Source organism: Salvia hispanica, chromosome 2, assembly GCF_029641045.1.
Source record: "Salvia hispanica isolate PSC_SH4W2 chromosome 2, Shi_PSC_v1, whole genome shotgun sequence".
NCBI lineage: Eukaryota > Viridiplantae > Streptophyta > Magnoliopsida > Lamiales > Lamiaceae > Salvia > Salvia hispanica.
The window spans coordinates 56,245,584-56,260,686 of record NC_142693.1 but is presented as its reverse complement, the minus strand read 5'-3'; positions in this window follow the sequence as shown (position 1 = coordinate 56,260,686).

Below are 15,103 nucleotides of genomic sequence, written 5' to 3'. Positions count from 1 at the left end.
TAAATTTTTAGATTACTTACGGTTGGAGATGTTGTCATGAAAAAGCGTGCAGGTGATGTTGTTGGCTTTTCTTTTTCAATGTTGTTCAAATGTGAAGCCCATGAGTCAATAACACCAGATTTGATTTCTTCATGGGGCTTCAGTGAGTTGAACAATTCCTTGGTTGCCCAAGTAAAATCATCATCATGCACACATGTATTCCTGAAATGAAGTTATAAAAATGACATATGAACAACAATCATAAATCTTGTCAACTGTTTATCAACATACTCATCTGTTCTTCCTGTTTCTACTATGTAGTAGTAGAGATCCTTTTCATAAACTTCGAGGTATGGCAGTATATCAACATCATTTACTTCTGCTGTGTAGAGTTCTGATTTGTTTTTATCTTCTGGAAGTGCAATCTCAGATAATGAAGCAATATTCTGTTTTCAGTGGACATAAAATTCATGTCAACTACAAATTCTTGCCATGTCAACTACGGTTCATATCTTGTCATAAAAGTAATGTCAACTACGGTACATAATATGTCAACTACTCATAGAGGCCATGTCAACAACACTTATAAGTTATGTCAACTACACGTAGAAGCCATATCAATAATTATTATAACTCATATCAACTACACTATCAAGTCATGTCAACAACACTTCACTCATTTTATAAATATAATATACTGTTTCATTTTAGTTTTAGTTACCTCAACAATATTATCTTCTTTATCCAGTGGTTTTTCTCTATCTGTTTCAACATTTGTGTCATCTTGATTCTCCTTATCTTCCTGTTGTTTCAATTGAAACACATTACGTTATGTCAATTATATTTTTACCTACAATACGCAGAATATCTTTATAGTTTAATATAGTTATTGTAAATTCTACCTATTCAAGATCTTTCTGATTTTCTGTCTCACTCCCCTTGTTATCAGATTCTAGTACAGGTGGTGATATAGGAGACGCTGATTCATTATTGACGCCACATGTGTTGTCTTCTTTTGATCCTTCTCGTTCTTCATTTTCTTGTTCTTCACTTTGTTGTACTCCATGTACTTCTTCTTCAGCAGTCTATTGAAATAGTAGTTTATAATTAATATTAAATTAATTTCAACTTAGAGAAAAGGTATGTAAACAAAATGATGTACTTACTTTGTTATAGCAATCTCTCCATTTGAAAGTTGGAAATTCAGTCAAATCTTCAAGTGCTTCCTTTTTCTTTTCGACAGTAACTAGTGATTCACATATTGTTTTACAGTTGTCGAATGCCTCATCTTTATCTTGAAGAAATGACTCTGCTAATTTTACACACTTGTCTTCCACAGATTGAACAGAAGTTGTTGGGCTTCCAATTGCAGATCTAGCAATATCACACACTAATCCAAATATATGATTAGTTTTGACGTGTGTAGGAACTTCTTCAAGGGTTTTTACTAGATTGGTCTTCTCATAATTTATGAGTTGAATGTATTTCATTACATTCTGCATGATATCTTTTGGGACAACGCTTTGGGAAGACCCAACCCCATTGTCAACTACGTGTGGAATCTGTTGTTGAAGCTCCTGCTCCTGCTCCTGCTCCAGATTACGGATATATCGTCTGAAGATAAGTCCGTTACCAAATATTCCTACATATATCTCTCGATTTTCCCTAGCTTGCAGATGTGTTCTTGTCCATCCTTTCATTATTAGGAATGTACGAGGAACTGAACGTTTGGCTTGTAAAACTCTATCTATGTAGCACAGCTGCATATAAAATCCATATCAATAACAATTACTAGCTATATCAACTACTCATACAACCAAATGTAATTATGTTCACTGTTAATAATCTGTAATGTGAAATGTAAAACATACCATGAGCAAAGTAAATGGTCCTGCAAAAGCATTCTTCTTTTCCTTTGACCAATTTTCCTTTGCAAACTTGAGAACAGACAATGTGTACGAACACCAGTTGACATTTCTAATATTGTCTATATCATCAACTATTTCCCCAATCTTAGACTTGATTGTTCCACATGTTGATGGCTCAATCAATGTTGCTTCTAAGAGTACCAAGACCAATCTCTTAAACCTTGTCCCTCCTTGACAATCTACTAACATAAGTTCTTCAACAGCTTTATGGCTAACGTTTCCTCCTTTTTTTATTTGACAATCTTTGCCTAAATATCTCATGAAAGCTGCATTACTTTTACAATTATATCTGGAGTAACTAATCCTACCTCTCGGAAATCTGTATACCAGCTCCACATCGTCTTCTGTGATATTAACACTCCTCCCATTATTAAGCTTTATCTTGCACTGTTTTTCTTCAAAACATTTCACCAATTCAAATGCCAAAAAGATAGGAATGTAATCTATGTTGAAATGAAAAACATTCCCAAAACCCAACTCCTTCACAACATTAACCTGTGCCTCATTCAATTTGCTCAGTGTTTCAATTAAATACGTCTTCCTTTTGATTAGAAGCCGTTTAGAAAAGTAATTACTTTTCTTATTCTGTTCCTTAACCTCCATGTGCTTGTCATTCCGTTTTTTTCTTCTAATCTCAGAAGCAATTAACTGTTTCCGGTCATTTCTTCTTTTGCTTCTAATATCAGAAGTAGTTAACTCGTCCTCATCAATTGTTGTGCTTCTTTTACGCTTTGATGTGTTCTTTTTTTCTGGATTAAAATCAAGTACAATAAAATGTCAACAATACAATAATATCATGTCAAAATTCATAGCAACTACAACCCTACATATGGCAAGTACAGTCATACGCTTTTTAATATAAATAATCCCGTGTCAACAGAACATATATAGTTTATAGCAACCATATGACTATGTTGACAGCCATTCAAACAAGCATACATTATGTCAATAATTATTGTATAAAATGTCAATACCCCTATGTCAACACAATGTCAACAATACAGTAATATCATGTAATATATATAGCAACTACAAGCATACATATGACAAGTGCAGTCATACCCTGTTGGTATATATATAATATAATACTATGTAATCCTCTCACACTTCACATGTGAATTCATCTTTATGTATACAGAACATATCTATTTCATAGCAACCATATGACTATGTCTACAACAATTCAAATAAGCATAAATCGAACTCATCAGAAAATTAAATAATGAAACCTAAAATTGAAGTCATACAATTAAAAAATGAATGAAATCTTTAACCTGGACGAGTCGTTTCAGTGTTTTTTGTTGATTTGGTGTTGACCTCCATTTCTGATGTAGTTTTTCCAGGAACGGTCGACGATCCAACTGGATCACTTATGTTTATTTGTCCGGTTGACATTCCTAATAGATGAAGTCGAGTAGATGAAGGGTTTGTATATGAGAGAGTAGTCGAAATTTTTTGAGTGGTAATCTATTTGTGAGAGAGTAGATGGTAGAGAAATATTTATTGATATGCTTTTTTGTGAGTTAGCGAAATAGTTTGTAGAGTAGAGGGTTTTGAATTAAATTTTTTTTCCTCCATTTTATTAGAAAAAAAGACAGTTGACATCGTTAACATTTAAAAAAAAAGGCAGTTGACATGACATTTATTTAGTTATTGACATTACATATAGTTTATTTATATTTTCGTTTTTATTTTTGACATTTAATTTGCTTTATTTTGACATGTATTGTATGACCATCATTCATGAATATTTTCCAAATATTGAGTTATCTGAAATTTTATATGAAGCCAATTGACAAGATGTTCAAATTTTTACTATAAGTTATTGACATTTGATAATTAAGGTATGGACAAAATGTTGAGTTTTTATATGGAAACTATTAACATGTTTTTTTATGATAATGATGTCAGTACATATTTAAAATTAAAAAATTAAGAAAAATAGGTGTATATTTTTTTAGTTACAAGAATTGTTTTTGAGTTGTTGACATTCAATTCAAGTTATTGACATTTCTATTTAAGTTGTTGTACTGATTTCATAGTTGACATATTATTAAAGACTGCATAGTTTAAAAACCACATTTGATAATTGTTTTACACATCCATCTAAAAAACATGATAACATCAAATATTCAAATCAAGACAGCAGGAATTATTGGTTCTACGGCTCAGCATCAAATCAAAACATGATAATCTTTGTCCAAATCATGATAAGCATCAAACCACTCTTTGTTCAAATCAGAATAAAATAGTTTTTTACTTATTGCTTCTACGGCTAAACCATTCCTTGTATTTGTTCTATAACGCAGACAATCTTTGCTTGTTTGCATTCATCCAGATGTTAGCATCGCGTATCATATCCATACACTTCTTGTTGCTCTCTGATGTAAGCATGGCTTCGCAATATCTTCCTCTGAGTACCTGTAGAATCTTCATGCCTCGTGGAGTAAAGCCAATATCCCAATCCCTTCCATTACTGCCAAAGTATGTCTCCATATGTCTCATCATATAAACACCGTTGTCTTCTTTATTGGTGCTTGTGGCCCAATCTAAAGGAATAACTTTGTAAGGAGACTTCTTTATATATTGTGATAGATATATCATGTTATTCTCTATAAAGTATGCCTCAAACATATCTTTCTGCAAATATATAAACAACTAAATTAAAATTAGCATACAAAGCATTTTAGCAAGATTCATAAATTATGTCAACAAAAATCTAAGCATAATGTTAACTGTATTTAAAAAAGCATACCAGTATTGCAACATCAAAGCTATACTTTTCCAAGGGATTCTTGTCTCTAGGTGGTTTGACACTATCAATTATCTCAATTTTGTTCATCCTCATCCAGAATACCACAAGATAGTAATAGCCACTTTTAAAAACATGGAAGAATACTTGTATTTTATGTTAGATAAAATTAGAGAAAAGAATTTGACAACTCCTGTCCAAAACTATGTAGGTGAAACTGTGAGATCTTTGCACAAAAATAAATTTGTTACCAAATCAATCTTTCTCCAATCGAAATCTTCTATTGTTCTAATCTCATGTTCAATTCGCGACACAAAGTTTTTCTGGGATTGTAATGGATCCCAATGGGCTGCCGATTTGTTATATTCAAATACTGCATTTAACATTTTTTGTTAGTGAAATTTGTCATCCAAATAGTTGACACATAAATTTAGATTACTCACGCATGGGGATGTTGTCAGAAACAGGCGCGGAGGTGACGATTCTGCTCTTTCTCTTTCCTTGTAGTTCAGGTGCGTTGCCCATACATCAATTACACCTATACTGATTTCTGAATGGGGTTTCAGAGATGAAAACACTCCTTTACTTGCCCAAACAAAGCCATTAGTGTAGACACATAAATCACTGAAATGACAGCGTGCAGACAACATTTAAATATCATTCATAAATTATGTCAACTGCATGGAAATATAAAAGTATTGTAGAGATTATTCAAAGAATTAAATTATGCATACTCATTTGTTCCTTCAGTTTCTACTATGTAGTAGTACATATCTCTTTCATCTGGGTTCAGGGTTGTTTTCATATGCACAGCTCGTATTTCAAATGGTGAGCGTAGCACTGGGCTAGGACGCATTTCAACACGAGTCCGTCTCTCTCTAGCTTCAGCCAGTGGTATCTCAGTGATCGGAACAGGGTCCGGGTGTTGTTGTCATTGAATTTAATGTTATTTGCAATTACAAATCATGTCAACTATATTACACTAATCATGTCAATAACTAATATGATTATGTCAACTACGATACATATCATGTCAACTGCACAGACACGTTATGTAAACTAATCTACATGCTTTGACAACTACACATACAAGCCATTTTAACAACTATTACAAGCAATGTTAACAATAATTCATTCAATTTTTTAAGAATAATAAGGTAAATTTTAATTTTTTTATCTGGTAAACAGTCATTCTTCTGTCCGTGTTTTCAGGAGTTTTTTCTTTTTCCTCATGCATCTTCTCTTTCCCTTTATGTTCTTGTTTTTGTATGTTCGATTCAGGAGGGGTGTCATCCAGTGTTTCAATACCCTCTCTCATCATATACTCAACAATTGAGCATGCAGCTGCATCCTCCCTGTCTTCCTGAAACTCCATGATATAACATGTCAATTATATTTTTATCTATGTCAACTACGATATCCACAATGTCAATAACTAATATAAAATTAAATACAAAGATTCAAGAGTTTAATATAATCATTATAAACTGTACATGTTCATTTATGATATCAACAATAGCATTTGTTGCCTTGATTGCTTCTTCATTGTTGCTGATTTCAAAGTCAGTACATGCTTTTGATAATAGATGCAAGGCATTTTGTGTTCTTAAGTCTATATCAGCTTCATCTTCTGCTTAAATTTCAAACTCACTTCTCCTGTTCTCAAATCCTATAATTGATGCTTGAATATTGACATGTCCAGGAGATTCATTTGTTGGTGATGTCCTATCAGCTTCATCTTCTGCTTGAATTTCCAACTCATTACTCCTGTTTTCAAATTCTATAAGTGATGATTGATAATTGACTTGTCCAGGAGATTCAGTTGTTGGTGATGCTTTATCAGCTTCAACTTCTTCTTGCATTTCCAACTCAGTTCCACTGTTCTCAGATTCTATAATTGATGCTTGAGTATTGACATGTCCAGGATATTCAGTAGTTGATGATGCCCTATCAGCTTGAACTTCTACTTGAATTTCCAACTCACTTCCTCTGTTCTTGGGTTCTAAAACTGATGCTTGAGTGTTGACATGCTCTGAAGCATTGGCTTCTTGTTGTTGGAGAGATGGGGATGTTGTCTGTGGAGATACTAGTACAGCTGTCAAGATAGGAGAGTTTGATTCAATATCACCATCACACATCATGTTCTCCTTGCTTTGTTCATCTTCTTCAACAGGTTTGACTGACCTCTTCAGGATTATCAACTGGTGATGTAGGTAAATTTTCTCTATTTCTTTCTTCTACAGCCTGTTCAAAAATTAGTTCAACAATGTTACTTTCTAAACTGTAGGAGTAATCCAGTGTCAACTAAGAGAAACATATATCAACAAAATGATGTATTAATCTGAATATAGGTTGATTATGTGCTTACTTTATTGAAGAAATCTCCCAATCTGAAAGTTGGAAATTCATTCAAATCTTCAAGTGTTTTGTTTTTCAGCATTCCGTATTGAGTCAAATACCGCTTTCCAGTTATCAACAGCAACATTGTTGTCTATATGAAATGACTGGGACAAATGAAGGAAAGTGTCACTCACAGATACAACTGGAGATTTTTGGCCTCCAATTGCGCTTCTAGAAATGTCACAAACAAATCCAAATAAATCATTATTCTTGATCTGTGAAGAAGCTTCTTTGGGGACTCTAACAAGATTGGTCCTGCCATCATTTATCTGATTGATGTATTTTACGACATTTTTCACCATATCTGATGGGAGTATGTTCTGAGAAGAAGACCCCACTCCACTGTCATCTACATTAATACTTTGTTCTTCAATCCCTTGCTGCTGCTCCTCATTTCGAATATATCTTTTCTTTATATTTCCTAAACCAAAAACTCCTGCACTGATCTCTCTATCTTCTGTAGCCTGAAGATGCTCACTTTTCCATCCTTTCATTAATGGAAATGTCCGAGGAACAGGACACTTGTCTTGTATAACTCTGTCTAAGTAGAGCTGCATATGTTAAAAAATGCATGTCAATTACTATTGTGTCGTGTCAACTCAATACACAACTACTTAAAATAACTAATACAGCTTATGTGAACTATAGTACAAGCTATATCAACTACACACACAACTTAATGTAATCATGTTAATAATCAGGAATGCAAAATGTAAAACATGCCATAAGGAATGGAAGTGGTCAGCAAAGGCATTCTTCTCTGTGATCGACCAATTTTGCTTTGCAAATTTGAGAATAGATATTACATACGAACACCAATTTACATTTCTCACGGTATCCAGATCATCAATTATCTCTCCAATCTTAGATTTTACCATTCCACATGTTGATTGCTCAATCAATGTTGATTCTAGTAATACCAAGAACATTCTCTTAAACTGCCTTCCTCCTTCAAGATCATTCAACATAACATTTACAACATCGTTATGGTTCACACTTCCTGCTTTCGTACTACATTTCTCTGCTATCTTCCTCATGAAAGCTGCATTACTTTTACACTTATCTCTGGAGTAAATAACGTCACCTCTTGGGAATCCATATACAAGCTCCACATCTTCTTCAGTGATATGAATTTTTTTATCATTATTAAGCTTTATCTTGCACTTATTCTCTTCAAAAAAATTTAATAATGCTAATGCTAATCTGGTAGGAATGTAATCAATTTTGAAATATAGGACACTCTCAAAACCCAACTCCTTCACAGAATTAATCTGTTCCTCATTCAGTCTGCTTATTGCATCAACAAAATACATCGGCTTCCTTTTCACTACAAGCCTTTGAGATAGATTTTCAGCAATAACAATCTGTTTTCCATCCTCTACACTTTTCTTTTGCTTTTTGTTAACAATCATTAACTCTTTCTGAGATACTGAGGTACTTCTTTTTCGCTTGGATGTTCTTCTGTTTTCTGGTTTAAAATCAAACATAATAAATCTATATCAATTATACAAAGTATCATGACAATAACAAGTGTACTCTGTTGACATCAGGTGTGTGTATATTACTAAAATTATTTCATTAGATATACCAAGCACAATTAACAGAATTTTAGGCATTAAGTATGCTATGTCATTAATAGGTATTTTGCATATATAGTTAGAACAATTATATTATTACTATTATGTCAACAGTTAAAGTTGACATAACCTGTTGATTATCTTATAAAGTTTATGGCAAGTATACTCTGTTTACATAAATATGACTATGTCAACTATTATTTAAACAAGCTTAGAATATGTCAATAGCTATTGACATACTACTACAACCATACATATGTTTTCTACAGCCATCCTAACAGCAATTGAAACAAGCATACCCTATGTCAATAGTTGTTGACATACTACTACAGCCATACATTTGTATGTTTTCTACAGCCACTCTATCAAACATACAATATGTCAATATTATGATGTCAATACCTATTCAAACAAGCATACACTACTGTCAACAGTATATTATTATAGTTATGTCAATAGTTAGTATATAAAATGTCAATAATCTCAAAAATTTAAACAAATCCTTAACTGGAAGGTGAAGTTTCTTCTCTTCCTTTTTTTACATCAGCATTTTTTGTTGCCATCTGTTCCGATTCTATCATCGCAAATCAACAAAAAAATTCAGTAAGTATCGAATTCATAAAAAATGAAATCGAGATGTTTTTTAAAACACCAAAATCAAAGCAATATACTTAAAATTTGAATCAATTTCTTAACCTGAAGAAGCAGCTTCATGCATCGTCGATTTTGACTACTGTATCTCAGCTTCAATCGATTTTTCAACTGATTCTTTCCGATTTTCCTCTTCATTTGTCATTGTAGATCAGCGAGATTTTGAATATCAGCGAGATTTTGCAGATTTTGAATGGATTCGAATTGTATGGATTCTATGAAGATCAGCGAGATTTGAGATTTTTGAAGAGAGATTTTAGTGAAATTTTTAGAAACTGGTTTGAAATCAGTTTTGTGTTTTACGCTTTTTTTATTAATGAAATTACGATTTTACCCCCTTGTTGACATAATGTTGCATCTCATTTCTCAATTTAGCTAAATAATCTCAACCTAACAAGACACTATATATATATAGGGGGATAATCAAATGCTAACTAATTCCCAATCCAGAACCCAGAACTTCAACATTATGTTGGAAATTTCTCAACATATAAATATAACTTTATCAACATAACATGTAAATTTAAATCTCAACACAAAGATATAATTTTATCAACACAAATCTATTAAGAAAGTTTTGTCTTTGTGTTGATAATTTTAATACATAATAATGAGATAGTTCTGGGTTCTAGATTAGAAGGTTGATTTTATTTTAACGCGACCCTATATATATATATATATATACTATATATATATAGGGTAGCATTAAACTCCTTTTACCCCTTTAGATACTATTTCCTTCTTAATCACATCCATTAGATTAGTATGATGGATGGACTAGATGAAGCCTCACAAAATCATCCCGTGTTGCATTATTAAGTTCATTCTGTGCATTATATGGGTAAAATTGTAAAACAACCATGAATTAAAACGGCAGGAGCGAGATTTAAGCAATCCTTCCATATGCTCACTCTCTCTCTCACTCCAAACGTCTCTTCCCATCAGCCCACGATTCTCAAATCGTCTCCCCCATTTCAAACTAGGAAAAACCCTAGCCACTACTCAAGTTGAAGAGACACCACCACTCCCGCTGATTTTTCGCCGTGAAAGCACCGCCGGTCGACGATTCATAGTTCTAATGTGATTCCTTCGCCGCGCGATGATAGATTTACAGTCGACAACAAGGCGGGTTTCAAAAGTTCTAATTTTTGGTAAGAGACACTTCTAATCGTCAATTTTCGTCATTAAAACAGTGACGATTTTTTCACACATTTGGTCGACACATTTAATGATTCAATTTTTCGTAATACCCACTGTTAATCGCCTATTTTCACCACCGACACACAACCTAATCGTCGATTATTGATAGGGTTCATTTTTTCGTAATACCCACTGTTAATCGCCTATTTTTTCGTAATACCCACTGTAAATCATAAAATCGTGTTCATTTTTTATAGGGTTCTGTCCATTATTGAAGTTTGTAGTGAATGACTGGTTTCCAATTGTGTATTGGACGATTTGGTAGATGAAATCGTATCTGGGTTGACTTTTGGTTTGTCTTGCATTTGCCTTTATATTCATTCGTGCATTATTTGATGCAATGTGTACATTATTGTAGGTAGTGGTGTGCATTACTTTTTTGTTTGAATCTACATCAGTCGGTTTGATAAAATGCCTTAAAATTGAGTGAAATTTGTATTCATATTTGCATTATTTGTTTCCATTTGTACATTATTGTAGGGAGTGGTGCAAATTATTATATGGAGTGGTGTACATTATGTTTTTTGTTTTACTTTAAATGCTTCGGTTTTATAAAAGGTCAATGGTTGATAGAATGTAATATTCATTGGTGCATTATTTGCTTACTTTTGTACATTATACAGTTAGTATTGTGCATTAATGCGATACATTATTGATTTTCGGGCAGCGGCGAAGCAGCCTTGGTTAGATATTGACGAAGCGGTGGATGATGTTCTTCCACTTGCGATTGCGCAAAAGTTCAGGGAGAGGTTGGTTGAGCATCAAAGGTCCTATTGCCTCCCGTCTGATTTCCAAGAAGGAAAAGGCTATAAAGGAGGCTACTAGGCCTCTTAGACGGTGCAAGGCTTGCAATGAGATGGGAAATCACGACTCTAGAAACTGTCCAATGTTTAAAGAGATGGCGAAGGAGAAAGAGCTTCGTAAGGGCAAGAGGAAATCTTGATGTATCTTGTACCTAAAAACATTATTAGTTCTAGTTTTCGGTTTAGTCTTAGTTATCATTTCGTTTCGAATGTGTTATTAATCCTACCATTGTCAACAATTTATGCATAATAATTATACATTTTTAGTCTGTTAATGTACATTATTAGTAACGAAGTTGTACATTATTGTCTACAAGCACTTAACTTTCTGTACTTAAATAAAGGGAGTAATGCACAGAAAACCATTATTAATGCAAGACTATTGTTCGATAATGCACGTTAACAAAGTAATGGAATAATGGTATAAATAAAGGGAGTAATGCACAGAAAATCATTATTAATGCAAGGCCATTGTTCGATAATGCACGTTAACAAAGTAATGGAATAATGGTATAAAAAAGAGGGAGTAATGCACAAAAAATCATTATTAATGCAAGGCTATTATTCGATAATGCACATTAACTCCCGAAAAATGCAAATTTATTATGCATAAAATGTTCACAGCGCTAGAAATAATAAAACTAAGACAACGAAACAAATAATAAAACTAAATACAAGACGAAAACTAATTTTTTAGGTACAAAACACATCAAGCCTTCCTCTTGCCTTTACTAAACTCTTTCTCCTTCGCCATCTCTTTAAGCATTGGACAGTTTCTAGAGTCGTTGATACGATCATGGAGGCTGTGCGTCAAGGATTTCAGCTACAGCTGGATTCAACCGAAATCCGTCCTATCGAGATGATATTCGAAAGCTATGAAACTGCCACCATTGTCTTTGTCTTGGAAACAGCTTCGCGTGGGTATCTTGCACATCCCAATCGGAGTCCGAATGAGGGAGTTATGGCGGTTTTACGGAAGTCGCGCAGAGAAGGCCGGGAGCTTCGGGAAAAACGTCCGGCCGGGCATTTTTTACTGTGCAAAACGCCCGGGGACAGGGAAAACGCCCGACCGGGCGATTATGCCGCTTTTTTAGATTTTGTGGGCCAACTTTCTATTTTTGGACCCGTAGTATAAATACCTCTTGATGTCATTTCTTTTCTTTAGGTTTTTGCTGAATTATATGCTTGAGAGCTTTGTTTCCTCTTGGAGAGGGTTTCTATCCAATTCCTAGATTTAGGTTGCTTGAATCCATCAATTGCTAGTTCAAGCATGGGATTTCCATCAATTGCTAGTTCAAGCATGGATCAAGTAGAGGTATGCTTTGAGGTTTGTGGTTCCCTTGAAGATTTAGCCATGGATGCATGTTAGTATGTTGTAAGTGTCTTAGCTTGCCTCATCAATGACTATGTATCACAATTTCCACTCTATCCAATGTTACTTCTTGTTTTGATCATCTTAGTTTCCTAAATTCTTATTGGGTTGCCATTATTGATACAATAGAAAATCTACTTCACAAAAATATTAGATCAATCACCTACAAATTGGGTAAATCCTTGGGAAATGGATCACAAAATACATGGATCCATATCATTTGGTATCTAGAGCCTAGTACTCACTAGGTGTTTGATCTATTGTTGCTTTGGGTTGGGTTATTTTTCCTTTTGTCCTTTGTTTTTGCTCTGTTTTGTTGGGATGATCGGATTGATCAATTGTGCTTAGATTAAGCTGAATTTGGTGTGTATGATCTATGTTATGTGACCTACATACCTGCAAAATTTCATCAAAAAATTCGTTCGTTTTCCTAGTTAACCGTGGAGATTAACATCATTGCCCTGTTTTGGCATAGTTGGGGAAAACCATACAAAACCTATCCAATTATCAAATCTGACTATATATGGCTATTTTTCCCTTGATCTAGACTTGGTTAGGAATCTATCCACCAAAATTCATCCAAATTGGGCGCGGGAATCAATACCAAAAAAAATCATAAAGATCAGCCAAATTTCAGCAAAAGTGTCACCCCTTGTTTGTTTTTCTTTGACGTGCATCTTGCTAATATGTGTTTATGGCTTTGTCTTCTTGATTTTGTTGACCAAGGAGTATACCTTGATTGATCCACCTCAAGCACTTAAATCTTGGAATTGGAGTTGTGAGTGTGAGTGAATCCACCTTTCTCACAATACTCTAAGCCTTTGTCGAGAGTTATTGGGGAGTGATTTGAGGGGGGTTTGTGACATCAAGGTTGAGTTCATCTTCTTAAATTCTACTTTCTTTTATTACTAACCTCTAGGACTAGTTCCTAGTGTTTGTTTGATTTGTAGGTACTTACTCTATGCCTCCTCGCACCCGGTCCAACAAAATGGCGGGGACAAGTGTGGAGGGGGAGGAAACAAGCATGACTCACCCTATACCCAATGGGGACCCTGTGAGCATGATGGCCCGTATGATGAAGGAATTCAAACAAGAGATGATGATCCAAATGGATGTGCGAGCAAAAGACTCCATTGCTCGATCAAAAGAATCCGAAGCCCGCATGCTTGCCGCCCAAAACACATTATTTGAGGAGTTCAACACCTTGAAGGGAGGCCGCACATCTAGGACTCCTACTTCTAGGGGTAACCATCTACCTAATGTTGCCCCGGAGGAGATAATGGAAGAAGTGGTGTATGAGGGATGGCAACGGGGGAATGATAGAAATAGAGTCAATCACATGGAGAATGATCGGTTTGGGGGAAGAAATGGTGCTCATGGCCATTTTAAAGGTGACTATGAATCAAGGTACCATGGAGATGGGCTTGATAGAGGATATAGTGGGAAACGAGCTCCCAAGTCTCATGGAGAGTGGCATTCTAAGAGGGTGAGAGATCATGTTAGCCATAATGGGTTTGAGAGACCAATTGAAGAAGAAGTCTCATATAAAGCTCGGTTGAGGCCTACCTACCCACATGGTGGTGTTGACACAAACCAAAGAGGTAACTCATCAAGTAATTTGACTACATCCTCTTCTTTCCGTATCTCACATAAGTCTCTTGATGTATATGAAAATATCTCCTCTTCGATGAGCTTAATCCAAATTAGTAGAGAAAAAGAACGAGAGAGAGAGAAAAGGTTTGAGATTGAATGTGAGTCTAAAAAGCCAAGAGAGCGTGACAAAAGACAAGAGTGTGAGGTGCAAAAGTCAAGAGAGAGTGGTGGGGGTGAGAGAAAAGAAAAATATCAAATGAGAGAAAAACCACAAGCACAAGTGAGTAAAGGGTGCTTGTTAGATTCTAAGGTCAACCTTGGGTGGGCACCAAATGATCCTTTGCCTCTTGCCCTTGGTGAGGAAACTAAACCCTTACCCACTAACACTTCTTCTATGTCTTTTTGTGTTCATGAATTTGTAGGAAATTTAATTGAAGGCATGGAAGTGAGGCATCATGTTGTACATGGCTTGGAAACTACTCACCCGGAGAAGGAACAAGAGGAACGAGGGCAAGTGGATGAACTCCTTGCCCAAGGTTCAAGTGCACTATCCTTATCTCCTTGTGATGTTTCATTGAATGAGATTATATTAGAGAAGCCCCTTTGTGTTGATAAATTTGTTATTGATGTCTTGTGTAAAAAGTGGTCTCATGAGCTTGAAACTTTGAATGCTAAATCTACCTTTGCACCATATATTGATCCTTTCTTGGTAAAATCAAGCATTGAGAGACATGACATTTCTCTTGTGGCTTCTACCTTGAATGTTGGAGTGACTTCCTTATATGCTAACATGCCTAAGCTTTCATTTGTTGGTAATTTTGAGCTTCATGTGTATGTGGGTGAGGATA